Source organism: Bos taurus, chromosome 14 (assembly GCF_002263795.3).
Source record: "Bos taurus isolate L1 Dominette 01449 registration number 42190680 breed Hereford chromosome 14, ARS-UCD2.0, whole genome shotgun sequence".
Taxonomy (NCBI): domain Eukaryota; kingdom Metazoa; phylum Chordata; class Mammalia; order Artiodactyla; family Bovidae; genus Bos; species Bos taurus.
Window position 1 is genome coordinate 11,690,945 of NC_037341.1, and position 19,527 is coordinate 11,710,471.

The following is a 19,527-nucleotide window of genomic DNA, read 5'->3' on the forward strand; positions in this document are numbered from 1 at the left end:
CATTGAAGGAAAATCGTATAAAAACATGAAATTTCAGAAAAAAATGAAAACATGAGAAGGGATGCATACTGGATAACTGTAAAATATTACAGTTGTTAAACAATAAAAACAATGTACTTTGGGTGTTAACTATGTATAAATAAAATGAAATAAGAGAATGGACTAAATGGATTAAATTGTTGTAAGGGTCTTACAAGAATTGGTAGAGAGCTAATTTAAGGTAGGCTGCAATAAGTTACGGAGAAGGCAATGGCACCCCACTCCAGTACTCTTGCCTGGGAAATCCCATGGACAGAGGAGCCTGGTGGGCTGCAGTCCATGGGGTCGTGAAGAGTCGAACATGACTGAAGCGACTTAGCAGCAGCAGCAGTAGCAGCAATAAGTTAAGAACATATAATCAACATATCACTACAAATAATACAAATGTAAGTAAAATTGAATACAGGAAAAAAAAAAACAGAATACTAATGTTTCTTGACTAATCCTAAAAATCGAAAAGGAAGAACAGGAAACAAGCCACAGTTTGAACAGTTAGAAAGCAAATATTAAAATAGCAGACTTAAGTTGATCTCAGTAATTACACTAAATGTAAGCTATGTAATGACCCAAAGGAAATGCAAAGTTATGACACTAAGAAAAATAAATATATATATTCAAGAGTCAAGTGTGTGTTTAGGAGAGATATACTTGACCTTTAACAACATAGATTAAATGTAAGATAATAACAATGAGAGTAATATATAGCATGCAAACACTAACCAAACAAAAGCTGATATGACTGTATTAGTATAAGAGAAAACAGACACTGATGAATGTATTAAACAAAGAAATAAGAATCTTTTATAAAGAAAAAGGAAACAGTCAATAGGAAGTCATAACAAGCCCAAATGTATACGTGCCTAAATAGTTCAAGATACATATAAAAAACAGAATTAATTGGAAAGGCAGACAGAATATCAATTATTGCTGTAGAGTCTAAAATATACTTTTTAAAGAGCAAAGCAAAAGTCATATGGGAGAGAGAATATTTACGTTAAAACCCTCTTAACTAATTTGAACTAATTGACCTTATGCGCCAAAACTACAACCAAAAAACTGTAGAATACATAGTATTTTCAAATGTTTTTGGGATATTTACCAAAACAGACATTACACTAAGCAAAAAAGCAAATCCACATAAATTTCAAAAGATTGAATTCATACAGTGACCACAATGGAATTAATCAATCAATAAATAACAATATGACTAGATCCCCAAATCTCAGAAATTGAAACTGCAATTAAAAATCTTCCCTCAAACAAGCAAAGTAACATACCAAAGTAGGAAAGGGAAATTTCTGGCCTAAATTATTTCATTAGTGTGTTCCTACAAGCATTTTCAAGAAAAATAATGTCTTACACAAATCTTTCAGATAGTGGTGAACAGGAACACTCTAACATATTATGAAAACAGTCTGACCCTATACCAAAAGCAGAAAAGGATAAGTAAAAAAAATAAAATAAAAATACAAGCCTATGTTACTCATAAATTATAAGTAAAATCCTAAGCAAACAAAAATCACGGCCAAGTGGAATTTATTTTGAGATCATAATGTGTATTTGTCTTTCAAAAAGTTAATCAGGATAGTTAATATATTATCAGAACAGGGGAGAAAAAGCACATGATATCATTATACACAATAAAGTGATAAAATTTGAGACTCTTTCAAGATAAAATTCTCAGAAATGAGGACTGCAAAAGAGTTTCTTCTCAAAGTCCTGGATTATTCTAATGGTTAAGTGCGTTGGCCCAAGCCAGGCTGAGTTTAAATTATGGCTTATCCATTTACTAAGTGTCCCTTGTGCCAATTACCTAATCTTTTTCTCAGTTCCCTCATTCAAACAATGACAACAGTATTATTTTTGTCATCAGAATTAAATTAACGTAAGCAAAATATTTATAAGAATACTTGCACATGTGTGCTTAGTCACTCAGTCAGGTCTGACTCTTTGCAACCCCATGGACTATAGTCTGCCAGGCTCCTCTGTCCATGGGATTCTTTAGGCAAGAATACTGGAGTAGGTAGCCATTCCCTTCTCCAGGGGATCTTCCTGACTCAGGGATTGAACTTGGGTCTCTTGCCTTGCACATAGATTCTTTACCATCTGAGCCACCAGGGAAGCCCTCAAGAATGCTTGGTCCATGATAAGTGCACTGAAGACAGTAGCTATTACAATTAGTGATGCTATTTCTACACTCTCAGCACTTAGAATGTTACCTACAACATAGTAGGTGTTAAGTGAGCATTTTCTAAATGAATGAATAAATAAGTGAGCCTATATACTAAGAGTCCATCATATTGGTAGGTGCAGAGAAGAATATAAGCCTCTAGCTCTACCCATTTTTATCACTCCTTATGACTGCTGTAGACAATATGATTTGAGGGCATCTGAAGAAACAAAGCATCTGAATGCAGAGTTCCAAAGAATAGCAAGAAGAGATAAGAAAGCCTTCCTCAGCGATCAATGCAAAGAAATAGAGGGAAACAACAGAATGAGAAAGACTAGAGATCTCTTCAAGAAAATTAGAGATATCAAGGGAACATTTCATGCAAAGACAGGCTTGATAAAGGACAGAAATGGTATGGACCTAACAGGAGCAGAAGATATTAAGAAGAGGTGGCAAGAATACACAGAAGAACTGTACAAAAAAGATCTTCATGACCAAGATAATCACGATGGTGTAATCACTGACCTAGAGCCAGACATCCTGGCATGCGAAGTCAAGTGGGCCTTAGAAAGCATCACTATGAACAAAGCTAGTGGAGGTGATGGAATTCCACTTGAGCTATTCCAAATCCTGAAAGATGATGCTGTGAAAGTGCTGCACTCAGTATGTCAGCACATTTGGAAAACTCAGCAGTGGCCACAGGACTGGAAAAGGTCAGTTTTCATTCCAATCCCAAAGAAAAGCAATGCCAAAGAATGCTCAAACTACCACACAATTGCACTCATCTCACATGCTATAAAGTAATGCTCAAAATTCTCTAAGCCAGGCTTCAGCAATACGTGAACTGTGAATTTCCAGATGTTCAAGCTGGTTTTAGAAAAGGCAGAGGAACCAGAGATCAAATTGCCAACATCCGCTGGATCATGGAAAAAGCAAGAGAGTTGCAGAAAAACATCTATTTCTGCTTTATTGACTATGCCAAAGCCTTTGACTGTGTGGATCACAATAAACTGTGGAAAATTCTGAAAGAGATGGGAAAACCAGACCACCTGATCTGCCTCTTGAGAAATTTGTATGCAAGTGAGGAAGCAACAGTTAGAACTGGACATGGAACAACGGACTGGTTCCAAATAGGAAAAGGAGTACGTCAAGGCTGTATATTGTCACCCTGCTTATTTAACTTATATGCAGAGTACATCATGAGAAATGCTGGACTGGAAGAAACACAAGCTGGAATCAAGATTGCCAGGAGAAATATCAATAACCTCAGATATGCAGATGACACCACCCTTATGGCAGAAAGTGAAGAGGAACTCAAAAGCCTCTTGATGAAAGTGAAAGTGGAGAGTGAAAAAGTTGGCTTAAAGCTCAACATTCAGAAAACAACGATCATGGCATCCGGTCCCATCACTTCATGGGAAATAGATGGGGAAACAGTGGAAACAGTGTCAGACTTTATTTTGGGGGGCTCCAAAATCACTGCAGATGGTGACTGCAGCCATGAAATTAAAAGATGCTTACTCCTTGGAAGGAAAGTTATGACCAACCTAGATAGCATATTCAAAAGCAGAGACATTACTTTGCCAACTAAGGTCTGTCTAGTCAAGGCTATGGTTTTTCCAGTGGTCATGTATGGATGTGAGAGTTGGACTGTGAAGAAGGCTGTGCACCGAAGAATTGATGCTTTTGAACTGTGGTGTTGGAGAAGACTCTTGCGAGTTCCTTGGACTGCAAGGAGATCCAACCAGTCCATTGTGAAGGAGATCAGCCCTGGGATTTCTTTGGAAGAAATGATGCTAAAGCTGAAACTCCAGGACTTTGGCCACCTCATGCGAAGAGTTGACTCATTGGAATAAACTCTGATGCTGGGAGGGATTGGAGGCAGCAGGAGAAGGGGACGACAGAGGATGAGATGGCTGGATGGCATCACTGACTCGATGGACATGAGTCTGGGTGAACTCCGGGAGTTGGTGATGGACAGGGAGGCCTGGCGTGCTGCAATTTACGGGGTCACAAAGAGTCGGACACGACTGAGCGACTGAACTGAACTGAAGAAACAAATCGTCTCTGCCCAGGTGGATTTCAATCTGGAGAGTTGTGAGAAGACAGAGAGATGCTTGGCACCTTCTGGCACAGGAGTGAGATGATCAGAAGGACTGGAAAAAAAAAAAAAAAAAGGCTTGAAGAATGTGTTTGAAAAGGGGAAAAGAAAGAGAGAAAGAGAGATTAGAAGCCAGGAAATTGGGGTTAATTTTTTCTGTGTGGATTTTTGGATGATACCACTCTATTGGCTAAAGCAAAGAGAAACTAAAGAGCCTCTTGATGAGGGTAAAGGAGAAGAGTGAAGGAGCTGGCTTAAGTCTAAATATTAAAAAAAAAAAAAAAAACAACTAAGATCATGGCATCCAGCCCCATTACTGCATGGCAAATAGAAGGGGAAAAGGTAGAAGTAGTGACAGATTTCCTCTTCTTGGGCTCCAAAATCAGTGTAAACGCTGGCTGTAGCCATGAAATCAGAAGAAGATGGCTTCTTGGCAGGAAAGCGATGACAATCCTGGACAGCATGTTGAATAGCAGAGACATTACTCTGCCAACAAATAGTCGAGGCTCCAGATAGTCGAGGCTGTGGTCTTCCCAGGGATGACATATGGTTCTGAGAGCTGACCGTCAAGAAGGCAGAACGCCAAAAAATTTATCCTTTCAAACTGTGATGCTGGAGAAGACTCCTGAAAGTCTCTCGGACAGCAAGGAGATCAAGCCAGTCAATATTAAGGGAGATCAACCTCGAATATTCACTGGAAGGAATGATGATGAAGCTGAGGCTCCAGTATTTTGGTCATCTGATGTGAACAGATGACTCATTGGAAAAGTCCCTGCTGCTGGGAAAGATTGAGGGCAGAAGAGGAGGATGTTAGAGGATGAGATGGCTGGATGGCATCACTGATGCAATGAACATGAACTTTGGCAAACTCCAGGAGGTGGTGAGGGACAGGGAGGCCTGGCCTGCTGCAGTCCATGAGGCCACAAAGAGTTGGACACCACTGGGTGACTGAACAACTCTCTGTGTGGCACTGTGCAGTCATTTAATACTATCATTCCTTCCATCATATTGAAATTATTTATACTCTATTTGTTCCCAGTAAATGGTGAGCTCTTTATGGAAAAATTCACATTTAATCAATCTTTTGTGTTCTGTGTCTCACATGGTAATGCCACATAGCTGGCTTTGGTAAATGTTTTTTGAAAGAATCTAAACTTTGAGCCTCTATTCTTCATTCCTGAGGAATGCCTTCTTGCTCACCTTTAGAAATTATATTAAATGAGAGAGTATATATTTGAAGAGCCTTAAACATTCCATGGGCTACAGAAATGTGTGTTGTTACTAGTAGGTTTATAAGAAATAGCAAACAATGAATACATACACAAAACACTTCAGAGTTTACAAAGTGTTTTTCATATTCATTGCCTAATCTAATCTGGCGAACACACAGACTTATAGGAAGGTATTATTATGCTAATTTCTCAGAAGATACAGTTTGAATCTACATTTTAGCCATAAAAATATGCTTTATATTCATTTAGGGATAAATGTTCTCAAATGAATTTTACAGTAATTCTTATGTAATAAAGTAATGTTTTTCTTTTATAAAGTTTGAATGCTTGAATACTGAAAACTTTCATTTACCTTGGTCTGAATGTAATATATGTATATATATGTGTGTGTGTGTGTGTGTATGTGTGGGTCTCAGCTTGAGAGGCCCTTCAGATGTAGTACATTTCTGGTTTAATAATTTTGAAATAGATACATTTGTTTTTAAGAGCTTAAAATAAAAGTTGAGAGTGAGTGTAAACTTAGGAATTCAGACACACTTGTATCCCATTTCTCATTTCTTTTATGATCCTGTGAAGATCAGTATCCTTACCTATGAAAGCAAGAGAAAAATTGCATACACCTCCTAGAGTTATTTTGAAAATTAATTAAATAATGTTTAAAAGGTATTTGGCTTTGAACAGCAAATAATAGCTTTTTTCTATTTTGCATCATTAATGTGAAAATATTATATAAATTAGTAGCTATTATTAATATATTTTTGACTTAACAAGAGTAAATGTAGGGAGCACTTTTGTTGTCTGGGTCTTTTGTTAGAGAAATTACTGACAAAGATTTGGTATGATTTTCTGGCCAGTGAACAATTCACAAATGAGTCCTGCTTAGGTTCCAGTTCCAAATTGCCGGTGGCTCAGAGGTTAAAGCATCTGCCTGGAATGCAGGAGACCCAGGTTCGATCCCTGGGTTGGGAAGATTCCCTGGAGAAGGAAATGGCAACCCACTCCAGTATTCTTGCCTGGAGAATCCCGTGGAGGGAGGAGCCTGGTAGGCTACAGTCCATGGGGTCGCAAAGAGTCAGACACGACAGAATGACTTCATTTCACTAGGTTCCAGTAAATTTCAGGAATCTTGATCCAGTCTGTGGTCCCAACTTGTATTTATTTCCCACATCTGCTATAACAAATCACCACAAAAATTTAGTGGCATAAAACAACAAAATGTTTAATTGTATAGTTCTGGAAGTCAGAAGTCTGCAATGGGTCTCCCTGAACTAAAATTGAGGTTTCCCACAACTGTATTCCTTTCTGGAGGCCTTGGGGGAAATTCATTCTCTTGCCTTTTCAGCTCCTAGAGAGTGCTCACATTCCTTGACTTGTGGCCCCTTCTATCTCAAGACAACAATGTTGCATTTCTGTTATCTCTCCCACTTACTTTCCTTTCATAGTTACCTCTCCCACTTACTTTCTTTTCAGTCTCCCTTTTCCACTTTCAGTTCAGTTCAGTCGCTCAATCTGTCCGACTCTTTGTGACCCCATGAATCGCAGCATGTCAGGCCTCCGTGTCCATCACCAACTCCTGGAGTTCACCCAGACTCATGTCAGAGTCAGTGATGCCATCTAGCCATCTCATCCTCTGTGGTCCCCTTCTCCTCTTGCCCCCAATCCCTCCCAGCATCAGAGTCTTTTCCAATGAGTCAACTCTTCGCATGAGGTGGCCAAAGTACTGGAGTTTCAGCTTTAGCATCATTCCTTCCAAAGAAATCCCAGGGCTGATCTCCTTCACAATGGACTGGTTGGATCTCCTTGCAGTCCAAGGAACTCGTAAGAGTCTTCTCCAACACCACAGTTCAAAAGCATCAATTCTTCGGCGCTCAGCCTTCTTCACAGTCCAACTCTCACATCCATACATGACCACAGGAAAAACCATAGCCTTGACTAGACGGACTTTAGTTGGCAAAGTAATGTCTCTGCTTTTCAATATTTTATCTAGGTTGGTCATAACTTTCCTTCCAAGGAGTAAGCGTCTTTTAATTTCGTGGCTGCAGTTACCATCTGCAGTGATTTTAGAGCCCCCCAAAATAAAGTCTGACACTGTTTCCACTGTTTCCCCATCTATTTCCCATGAAGTGATGGGACCGGATGCCATGATCTTTGTTTTCTGAATGTTGAGCTTTAAGCCAACTTTTTCACTCTCCACTTTCACTTTCATCAAGAGGCTTTTGAGTTCCTCTTCACTTTCTGCCATAAGGGTGGTGTCATCTGCATATCTGAGGTTATTGATATTTCTCCTGGCAATCTTGATTCCAGCTTGTGTTTCTTCCAGTCCAGCATTTCTCATGATGTACTCTGCATATAAGTTAAATAAGCAGGGTGACAATATACAGCCTTGACGTACTCCTTTTCCTAAGTAATCTAATACATTCACAGTTTCCAAGGTTTAGGAAATGGGCCTCTCTGGAGGGCGTGGGGAGGATATTATCCTCCCTATGACATAGCTCCAAATAAGAGTAGGTTCAGTTCAGTTCATAGAGGATAAGAATCTGCTCCAAATCTGAATTTAGGAAAGAAGAAGGATTTGTTTCTGATTTTGAGGTCTGAACTGAGTTTTGAAACTTTAATGGTTCCTATTTTTACATGGCCCTATATACCTATCAGCTTAGAGTTTCAGACACACCTAGCCCACAAAATTATCTTTGTTTCTGGTGCTGTCATGTGAGACCAGGAAAAGCAGCCCAGCTTGAGATGACAGCAGGGATTGATGACAGTTTAAAGTCTATGTCTCTTTTTTTTTCTTCTTGTCTCCTGTGTTTTTCTTCTTTTCTGAAAACCACCTAAGAACATCCAGTGTTTACAGCATCCTTCAAATTTCCACATCAAATTTCCTAGAAAGTGAGGAGAGCTCAGTAGTGAAATAAAAACATCAGAGGATTTAGTGGCTATGAAGTGACCCTGGGGCTCCTCAGGTGGCACTAGTGGTAATGAAACTGTCTGCCCATGCAGGAGACACAAGAGACATGGGTTTGATCCCTGGGTCAGGAAGATCCCCTGAAGAAGGGCATGGCAACTCACTCCAGTATTCTTGCCTGGAGAATCCCATGGACAGAGGAGCCTGGCACGTTGCAGAGTCAGACATGACTGAAGCAACTTATCACGCATGCACATACATACTACCCTGACAGTGGTAGAAGCCGTGGTCTGGGCTTGTGCAAGACACAACCATCCCTGGGTTATCCCACCTAGACATGCAAGTATGTATAATCATATATCAGGAGTCTCCTCTGTGCCAAGTGCCTTACAGATAGCATATCTAAGTGTCATCACCATCATTTTGAAGCAAATAAAACTGAATTTTAAAGAGAATTAATAACTTGTCAAAGAATATTCACCTTAAAGTCAGGAGGGTCTGGAGTCAAATCACAGTCTCTGATTCAAAAAGCAGAGATTTTCCAGCTCCTCCAAGCCTCTTTCCTGCACATGCCTATGCTCATCACACCAGCCTGCCTTTCTAACTAGAGTGTGAACTCTTGCTGGTCTGAAGCACATCTTTTTCATGTTTCCAGCACCCAGCTTTGTGTCTGATGTGTAGTCAAGGTTCAGCAATATTTGCTTATTTTATGAAGGTATGATTTAGTTAGGACACTGTATGGGTGTCTTAACTACAGCAGGCTGCAGAAAACCCCATAACCAGATGAGGCCATAGAAAGGCAAAATCAACTTAGGAACTTATGGAAATTTGGCCAGGGACTTCTTCTTTCCCTCCAGGAGTCATTTACATGGTATTTGACTTGGCTTTCTGAGATATATTAATCAATCCTCTAAACTCCATTCAAGGCTCTGTGTCACTCAGTTGTAATCAACTAGTGTTTATCTACTGAGACACTTAGGAGGCAACATGGAAAATGCAGCCTTTCAATGGAGTGCTTTAATTTAACCCCTCCCATTCAGTTTCATCTAAAGCCATCTCAAGTTGTAGACATGTACCATCTGTCCTAAAGGAGATACACTTAAAGCGAACTAACACAACACACATTTGTGGAGCTACTTATACCTAAGTGCCAAATGCTATGCTTGCACTAGGAATGGTTGAATATTAAAGACCCAACAGGACTTCCCTGGTGGTCCAGTGGTTAAAGATCCACCTGCCAATGAAGGGGATATAGGTTTGATTCCTGGTCTGGGAAGATTCCACACGCCACAGGGCAACTAAGCCCGTGCCACACAATAGTTGAGACGGCTCTCTAGAGCCCATAAGCTGCAACTACTGAAGCCCTCACGCGTGGAGCCCATGCTCTGCAACAAGAGAAGCTGCTGCAATGAAAAGCCCACACACACCACCACGAGTAACCCCCGCCTGCCACAATAGAGAAAGCTCATGGGCAGCACCAAAGACCCAGCCCAGTGCTCCACACACAGAGGCTACAGCCTCTAGAATTGTTCAGTTTGCTAAGACTTCTCCTTTTTTGGATGACTTTTGAATATCCTGAAATATTTTTAATCATTTGAGGCTAAAAGAGTGTGTTGACAAATTATCTCCAACATAGCCAGACCAGGAAAACAAATGAATCATATAAACACTCGAAAAAGTCAGAATCCACCATCATGCCTAAGAAATGTGACAAATATGCTAGCTATTCAAAATAATTTGTTTTTCTTTTTTTAAAGCAATTTTGGATTCACAGCAAAGTTGAGGGAGTGGTACAGAGATTTCCCATACAACCCCTTCCATCATACATGTGGTCTCTCATTGTCAACATCCCCCACTATGGTGGTGCATTTGTTACAACTGATTAGCCTACTCTGACACATCATAGTCACCTAAAGTCCATAGATCACATGAGGATTTGTTCTCGGTGTTACATATTCTATGGGTTTAGAGAAAAGTATAATAGCATATATCCATCATTATATTATCATGTACAGTATTTTCACTGCCCTGAAAATCCTCTCTGCTACATCTGTTCATCATCCCTTTGTCAACCACTGATTTTTTTTAAAGATCTTCACAGTTTTGCCTTTTCATTTAGTTAGAACCATACCATATGTTACCTTCTCAGACTGACTTCTTTCCATTAATAAAATGCATTTAAGGGTTTTCCATGTTTTTTCTGGAGAAGGAAATGGCAACCCACTCCAGTGTTCTTGCCTGGAGAATCCCAGGGATGGCGGAGCCTGATGGGCTGCCGTCTATGGGGTCGCACAGAGTCAGACGTGACTGAAGCGACTTAGCAGCATGCTTTTTCGTGGGCTAATTGGTCATTTCTTTCTAGTACTGAGTAATATTTCATTGCTATATATTCATTCATCTATAACATCTTGGTTGCTTCCAAGATTTGGCAATTGTGAATAAACTGCTATAAACATGGGAGTGCAGGTTTCCCTGTGGACACGAGTTTCCAGCTCATTTAGTTAAATATCAAGAAGTGCCATTGCTTGATCATATGGTAACTGTATGTTTAGTTTTGTAAGAAACTGACAAACTCTATTCCAAAGTGGCTGTGCCATTTTGCACCCCACCAGTACTGAATGAAATTTCTTGTTACTCCATATGCTTGTCGGCATTTGGTGTTGTCAATGTTCTGGATTTTGGCAATTCTGATAGGTATATGGGGCTTCACTTGTGGCTCAGTGATAAAGAACCTGCCTGCCAATGCAGAAGACTCGACTTTGATCCCTGGGTCAAGAAGATCCCCTTTACCTTCTGGGTAGGAAACGGCAACCGACTCCAGTATTCTTGTCTGGGAAGTCCCAAGGACCGAGGAGCCTAGTGGTCTACAGAACATGGGGTCACAAAAGAATCGGATGTAACTGAGAATGTCCAGATGTTCAAGCTGGTTATAGAAAAGGCAGAGGAACAAAGGATCACATTGCCAACATCCACTGGATCATAGAAAAAGCAAGAGAATTAAAAAAAAAAAGTACTTCTGCTTCACTGACAACACTAAAGCCTTTGACTGTGTGGATCACAACAAATTGTGAAAAATTCTTAAAGAGACGGGAATACCAGACCATCTTACCTGCCTCCTGAGAAATCTGTATGCAGGTCAAGAAGCAATAGTTAGAACTGGACATGAAACAACAGACTGGTTCCAAATTGGGAAAGGAGTACATCGAGGCTGTATATTGTTACCATGCTTATTTAACTTATATGTAGAGCAGAGTACATCATGTGAAATGCCAGAATGGACGAAGCACAAGCTGGAACCAAGATTGCCAGGAGAAATATCAATAACCTCAAATACGCAGATGACACCACCCTTATGGCAGAAAGTGAAGAAGAACTAAAGAGCCTCTTGATGAAAGTGAAAGAGAGTGAAAAAGCTGGCTTAAAACTCAACATTCGAAAAATGAAGATCACAGCATCTGATCCCATCACTTCATGGCAAATAGATGGGGAAACAATGGAAACTGAGAGACTTCATTTTCTTGGGCTCCAAAATCATGGCAGCCATGGTGACTGCAGCCATGAAATTAAAAGACACTTGCTCCTTGGAAGAAAAGCTATAACCAACCTAAACAGCATATCAAAAAGCTGAGACATTACTTTGCCAAGAAAGGTCTAGTCAAAGCCATGGTTTTTCCAGTGGTCATGTATGGATGTGAGAGTTGGACCATAACAAAATCTGAGCACCAAAAAATTGACGCTTTGAACTGTGGTGTTGGAGGAGACTCTTGAGAGTCCCTTGGACTGCAAGGAGATCCAACCAGTCAATCCTAAAGGAAATCAGTCCTGAATATTCATTGGAAGAACTGATGCTGAAGCTGAAGCTCCAGTACTTTGGCCATGGATGCAAAGAACTGACTCATTGGAAAAGACTCTGATGCTGGGAAAGATTGAAGGCGGGAGAAGGGGATGACAGAGGATGAGATGGCTGGATGGCATCACCAGCTCTATGGATATGAGTTTGAGCAAGCTCCAGGATTTGGGGATGGACAGGGAAGCCTGGCCTGCTGCAGTCCATGAGATCGCAAAGAGTCAGACACGACTGAGTGACTGAACTTATAGTGACTAAACAACAATAGCTGTATAGTTTTTTTATAGCCCACTGTTGTTTTACATTTCACTGATGACATATGATGTGGAGAATTTTTACATGTGCTTATTTGCTATCTATATCAAATTTGTGGGTGGAGAGTTCTTCATATCTCTATACCCTTTATTATCCTTTTAGTGTCTCTATGACCTATAGTAATGTTTCCTCTTTCATTTTTAAAATTAGCAATTTATGTTCTCTATTTTTAGTAAACCTTATTAGAGGCTTATTGATCAGAGATATAGCTTTTGGATTGGTGCTTTTCTCTACTGATTTTCTGTTTTCCATTTCATTGATATCTGCTCTCAGATCAGATCAGTTGCTCAGTCGTGTCCGACTCTTTGCGACCCCATGAATCGCAGCACACAAGGCCTCCCTGTCCATCACCAACTCCCGGAGTTCACCCAGACTCACACGTCCATCGAGTCAGTGATGCCATCCAACCATCTCATCCTCTGTCATCCCCTTCTCCTCCTGCCCCCAATCCCTCCCAGCATCAGACTCTTTTCCAATGAGTCAACTCTTCGCATGAGGTGGCCAAAGTACTGGAGTTTCAGCTTTAGCATCATTCCTTCCAAAGAAATCCCAGGACTGATCTCCTTTAGGATGGACTGGTTGGATCTCCTTGCAGTCCAAGGGACTCTCAAGAGTCTTCTCCAACACCACAGTTCAAAAGCATCAGTTCTTCAGTGCTCAGCCTTCTTCACAGTCCAACTCTCACATCCATACACGACCACTGGAAAAACCACAGCCTTGACTAGACGAACCTTAGTTGGCAAAGTAATGTCTCTGCTTTTGAATATGCTATCTAGGTTGGTCATAACTTTTCTTCCAAAGAGTAAGCATCTTTTAATTTCATGGCTGCAGTCACCATCTGCAGTGATTTTGGAGCCCCCCAAAATAAAGTCTGACACTGTTTCCACTGTTTCCCCATATATTTCCCATGAAGTGATGGGACCAGATGCCATGACTTCATTTTCTGAATGTTGAGCTTTAAGCCAACTTTTTCACTCTTCTCTTTCACTTTCATCAAGAGGCTCTTTAGTTCCTCTTCACTTTCTGCCATAAGGGTGGTATCATCTGCATATCTGAGGTTATTGATATTTCTCCCAGCAATCTTGATTCCAGCTTGTGTTTTTCCAGTCCAGTGTTTCTCATGATGTACTCTGCATATAAGTTAAATAAGCAGGGTGACAATATACAGCTTTGACGTACTCCTTTTCCTATTTGGAACCAGTCTGTTGTTCCATGTCCAGTTCTAACTGTTGCTTCCTGACCTGCATACAGATTTATTAAGAGGCAGGTCAGGTGGTCTGGTATTGCCATCTCTTTCAGAATTTTCCACATTTTATTGTGATCCACACAGTCAAAGGCTTTGGCATAGTCCAGAAAGTAGAAATAGATGTTTTTCTGGAACTCTCTTGCTTTTTCCATGATCCAGAGGATGTTGGCAGTTTGATCTCTGGTTCCTCTGCGTTTTCTAAAACCAGCTTGAACATCAGGAAGTTCACGGTTGCTGAAGCCTGGCTTGGAGAATTTTGAGCATTACTTTACTAGCGTGTGAGATGAGTGCAATTGTGTGGTAGTTTGAGCGTTCTTTGGCATTGCCTTTCTTTGGGATTGGAATGAAAACTGACCTTTTCCAGTCCTGTGGACACTGCTGAGTTTTTGAAATTTGCTGGCATATTGAGTGCAGCACTTTCACAGCATCATCTTTCAGGATTTGGAATAGCTCAACTGGAATTCTATCACCTCCACTAGCTTTGTTCTAAATATCTGCTCTAAATCTTCCTATTTTTCTTCTGCTTACTTTGGATTTAATTTGTTGTAATTTTTCTAGTTTCCTGAGATGGAAACTTTATTAATTTAGATCTTTCTTCTTTTCTAATATATGCATGCAATGCTATAAATTTCCCTTTAAGCGCTGTTTTTGCTGCATCTCACAAATTTTGATAAGTTGTGTTTCATTTGATTAAAAAATATTTTTAAATTTCTCTTGAGATTTTTTCAATTCATGTAATTAGTCAGAAATCTATTATTTAAAATCCATGTATTGGGGGATTTTACATTTATTTTTCTGTTATTTATTTGCAGTTGATTTCATTATGGTCTAAGTGCAGTTACTGTATTATTTATATTATTTTAGATTTAGTAAGAAGTGTTTTATGGTTCAGAATGTGGTTTGTCTTGGTAAATGATTCTATGAACTGAGAACAATGTGGTCTTGTATGAAATAGCTTATGGGTGTCAATTATATCTAGTAGATTGATAGTGTTTTGAGGTCAACTGTGCCTTTCCTGATTTTCTGCCTACTGGATATGTCCCTTTTTGATAGAAGGATGCTGAACTCTACAACTATGATAGTGGATTCATCTATCTGTCCATGCAGTTTTATCAGCTCTTGGGTAACATTGTTTGACTTTCTCTTGCTCCTCATACACATGTTAAGAATTGTTATATTTTGTCAGAGAATTGACACTCAAAATCCACGTACAGGAACATTAGTAAAGATAATAACTGTTGGAATTTGAAAAACTGTATAGCTAGATTTCTCTGCATTTTATAACTTTGGATAAACTGTGTTTTAATTTTCATTTAGTTGAGACTATTTTTTAAATATTTGTATCCTGTATCATATCAAGCTTTGTAACCTTAAACATGGGGCTTAAGATTTCTACTTAGAGAGGTAAGTCCTTGAAAAGCATTTGCTTCTAACATAGAATGCAATCAGTTCAGTTCAATAATCACAATTAAAAGTCTGATCCAAGATGTAGCTTCCTTCATTGATACATTGTTTCAATTTAGGAGGACGTATCTTTGCAATTATTCATTTGCATACATGTTCTTCACTGTTAGGTTAACATTATGGAAAGCATGCAGTTCTGGAAGCCATTAAACTAGCTCTCTCTTGCACTAAAGAAAGTCTCTTCAATAGATTTTCAATTTTTAATCCAGTACTTACTCTTTAATTATGAGATAAGTTGCCCTTGATTGCTTCAAAGCATCCACATATTGAAAAAATTGTGTACCTACTGGCATAACTTTTATACTTTACTGATGTTATTTCTCAATTTGCCAATGGGCTATAAGATAATTCTTGTGAAAGGAATATTTGTTATAGCTGAACAAGGTGTGGTAAAACTCCAAGACTTCCTCACGAAAGATGCTCTTTGCCAGTGTCTCCTAAGTCTTGGTCACCAGAACAGACCACAACAAAAAGTTAATTTTTCTGTTCCTGACAGGCAATTAAGAAATGTATCAATTCCTAGACACAGGATCGGAGACAAGAAATTTTAAGGCAAAGTCAGGAGACAGTGCCCAAGATCCAGCAAGGATCCATGGGCTATTTTATTCACTTATTCATGTATTCAGTGAACATGTTTTGAGCATGAACAATTTATCAGGTGTTCAGCAAAAGACAGATTCAGTGTGCCTTCAGCACTGCCACTTACATTATCTCCCTCAATTTTCACAGCAACCCAGTGAGACAGAGATTTCCCTTCGTTCTATTTTGCAGGTGAAGAAGCTGAGCTACCCTGTAACTGGGAATGCAAATGTGATGCACCTATAGTATAAAAGAGAAGGAAATGGCAACCATGCTTCGTTCTTTGTACAACAAGGAATAAAAAGATGTACAGGATATAGTTCCTGTCTCTAAGAGTTCCTATCTAAATTATCCAGTTAATTATCTAAATTAACTAATTTAGATAGTTCCTATCTCTAAGAGTAGGAGAACTTATTTGATGAGGGAGGTGGGGAGAGTGCCATATGCTTGCCAAAAAATTAATGCATTAATTGATGCTTTCAACTGTGGTTCTGCAGAAGACTCTTGAGAGTCCTTTGGTCAGGAAGGAGATCAAACTAGTCAATCCTAAAGGAAATCAACCCTGAATATTCAATGGAAGGACTGATGCTGAAGCTGAAGTTCCAATACTTTAGTCACCTGATGTGAAGAGCCAACTCATTGGAAAAGACCCTATGCTGGGAATGATTGAGGGCAGGAGGAGAGGGAGCCATAGAGATAGTTGGATGGCATCATCGACTCAATGGACATGAATTTGAACAAACTCCTGGAGAGAGTGAAGGACAGGGAAGCCTGGCGTGCTGCACTCCATGGGGTTGCAAAGATTCAGACGTGACTAACAACAAAATAATGCAATATACACTGAACGCTCAATTAGAATGCAGGTTCTTAGAATAATTAGAGTCAGAAGAGCCAGATGTCACAGTAAGTTGACCAGATCAGAAAAAAGCTTTCCAGAGTGGCTCAGAGATTTCAACAGGCCCCTGAAGGATAATGTCCTAGGTTGCTAATGGGAAACTGGGTAATTTAGTCAATTCTCTCTACCTCGACCTCCACAGTTTTTAGTGGGTTGGCCAAAAAGTTCGTTCAGGCTTTCCATATCACAGAAAAACCCAAATGAACTTTTTGGCCAACCTCATACATTATTTTCAAGTCCTCTTATCCACACATATCATTTTGTCGTGTCTGAGATGTAATCTTGTTACTGAAACCCAACTTGTGTGCCAACGCACAGAAAGGCCAAACAATACCAAAACATTAGAGTCTGGAACAGAGAAAGGTGTATTGAGGACGCTGCAAGGAGATAGTGGCTCATGTCTTAAAATCCCCAAACTCCCCAAAAGCTCTCAGCAAAGCTCTTTTCTGATTGAGGTGAGAGAGGGGTGTGTGAGTTGTTGGCAAACATTTTTGGTGTCACAGTTTTTGTTTTTAAGGTCAGGTCATGGTCAGGACCTTTTCCCTGTAAATCTCCATCCAATGAAATTCTCCATTCTGAAATGAAAGGGCCATGTCCCCAGGCACAACTTTCCCCCTCTGAGGTCCAGTCCTGGCTAAGAGGAGGCAGGTCTCAGCTGGCAGTTCCCTCAGGGCCAGGCCCCCAGACCCTGAACTGCAATCCATGCTTGCAAGGAACCAGATGCCCAGGACCCAGCTGACCCTCAGGCTCCTCAGGCTGCCCAAATAGGGGAGGGGAGGGCCCAGGTCCCACAGACTGTGACCCATGCAGATGGCCGATGCCATGAGGTTGCAGAGGCAGGGATGAGGGAGAGGTTCATTCATTACTGCCTCAAGGCCTGGGTCCAGCCAGTGGGTGGCCTTGGCGAGGACTCTGGAGCCCTGTGGGACACAGCACCCAGCCTCTTCCCTGGCCCCCCAGATCACCTGCTGGCCTGAGACCAGGTGAGTTGGAGGGCCCTGGGGAGAAGGCGGGGATCTGCCTCTTACCTCACTCCCCGCCTGACAACCACCATTCCACCAACCGTTGGCTGAATGGGCCACTAATGGCCGCTCACTGACAGTTGCTCACCTGGGGCGGAGCCCACTGTGGTGCCAACCAATGACTGAGCAGGACCACTAACGGTTATTCACTGACAGTTGCTTGCTTGGGGAAGGGGCCGGCTGTGGCACCCAATGGATTAGTGACCATTAGTGGTCTCATGGTAACCGCTGCCTGGTAATGGATTTTGGGTAACACTGCATAGCAACAGCTGCATGCCAAGAGCTGCCCACGGCAGCTACTACAATCTCACAAACCCCACCTAGTTATATCGTCTCCAGCAATCATTTCTAAATAGTATGGAAACGGTGATTATTCCTAGACCATACAAGGAGATTATAACCAAGAGAAACTTGCTGTTCTTGGCTTTTCCTCGCCAATTCTGAATACATCATATATGACTATGCCCTTAAAGCTTTCATTGCACTCAATCATCCATAGCTTTGAATTGCTGCAAACGCATCTCTGTCAGAGTCAACCCTGTGGTCTTGGGGTCGATGTTACCACACACTAATCCCTGTGGGTATTTTCCGACGTCCCTTTTGGGTCGTACAAGTAATGAATCATCTTCGAAACTACCGGGTTCTGCTTTCTTCTCCTCTGAGGCTTCTTGCAGACTTTACTTTCCATTTGCCAAGAACTCCAGTAATTTAGGAAATTCAGCAATATGCCCGTTCACTCCAAGGAAAAGATTTTCCTATTTCCCCATGAAGGTCGTGTGTCTCTTCCTTCCCCTTCTTGTGGCATATACTTCTGAAATCTAGGAAGTACCCCACAATGGCATTATTTGGAGCTATAAAGTGCCTCAGGTGAGTTGCAACATATTTTCAGCCCTTTATTTCTTCTGTAAAGTTATAGAGAGTTCGACTGAATGAGTGGTTTTGCACAATAGTTAAAAGTCCAAAGCAGAGTTAGCCTTGATTTAAATCCTGTCTGACATATGAGCTTGAGTAAGCTTCTGACCTTTCTAAACTTTTATCTCTTGACTTGTAAAATGGAAAAAAAAAAATATATATAAGGATTAAATGAGAAACTTTATGCCAAACGCTTAGCACAGTGCTTTACATTTTCAGTTCAGTTCAGTAGCTCGAACGTGTCCGACTCTTTATGACCCCATGGACTTCACCATGCCAGGCTTCCCTGTACATCACCAACTCCCGGAGTTTACACAAATTCATGTCCATTGAGTCAGTGATGCCTCCAACCATCTCATCCTCTGTCATCCCTTTTTCCTCCCACCTTCAATCTTTCCCAGCATCAGGGTCTTTTCCAAAGAGTCAGTTCTTCGCATCAGGTGGCCAAAGTATTGGAATTTCAGCTTCAGCATCAATCCTTCCAATGAATAGTCAGGGCTGGTTTCCTTAAGGATTGACTGGCTGGTTGGATCTCCTTGCAGTCCAAGAGACTCTCAAGAGTCTTCTCCAACACCACCATGCAAAAAGAGCATCACTTCTTTGGTGCTCAGCTTTCTTTATAGTCCAACTCTCACATTCATACATGACTACTGGAAAAACCATGGCTTTTACTAGATGGACCTTTCTTTGACTAGACAGACCTTTGTTGGTTGGCAAACTAATGTCTATGCCTTTTAATATGCTATCTAGGTTGGTCATAACTTTCCTGCCAAGGAGTAAGCATCTTTTAATTTCATGGCTGC

At 40.6% G+C, this 19,527-nt stretch overlaps 1 long non-coding RNA gene and 1 other non-coding gene across 2 annotated transcripts in view; one reads left to right on the top strand and one right to left on the bottom strand.

The window, feature by feature from the left end:
* The window catches only part of LOC104973994 (uncharacterized), a 53,487-nt gene extending 35,564 nt beyond the window's left edge, over positions 1–17,923 (bottom strand). Inside the window, exon 1 of the long non-coding RNA XR_811073.4 lies at positions 17,819–17,923. This is a non-coding gene — a long non-coding RNA (uncharacterized lncRNA). The remainder of the gene's footprint in view (positions 1–17,818) is intronic.
* TRNAS-GGA (transfer RNA serine (anticodon GGA)) lies at positions 6,440–6,512 on the top strand. The gene has a single exon. It is a non-coding gene; the product is annotated as a tRNA-Ser (tRNA).
* Positions 17,924–19,527: the final 1,604 nt, after the last annotated feature.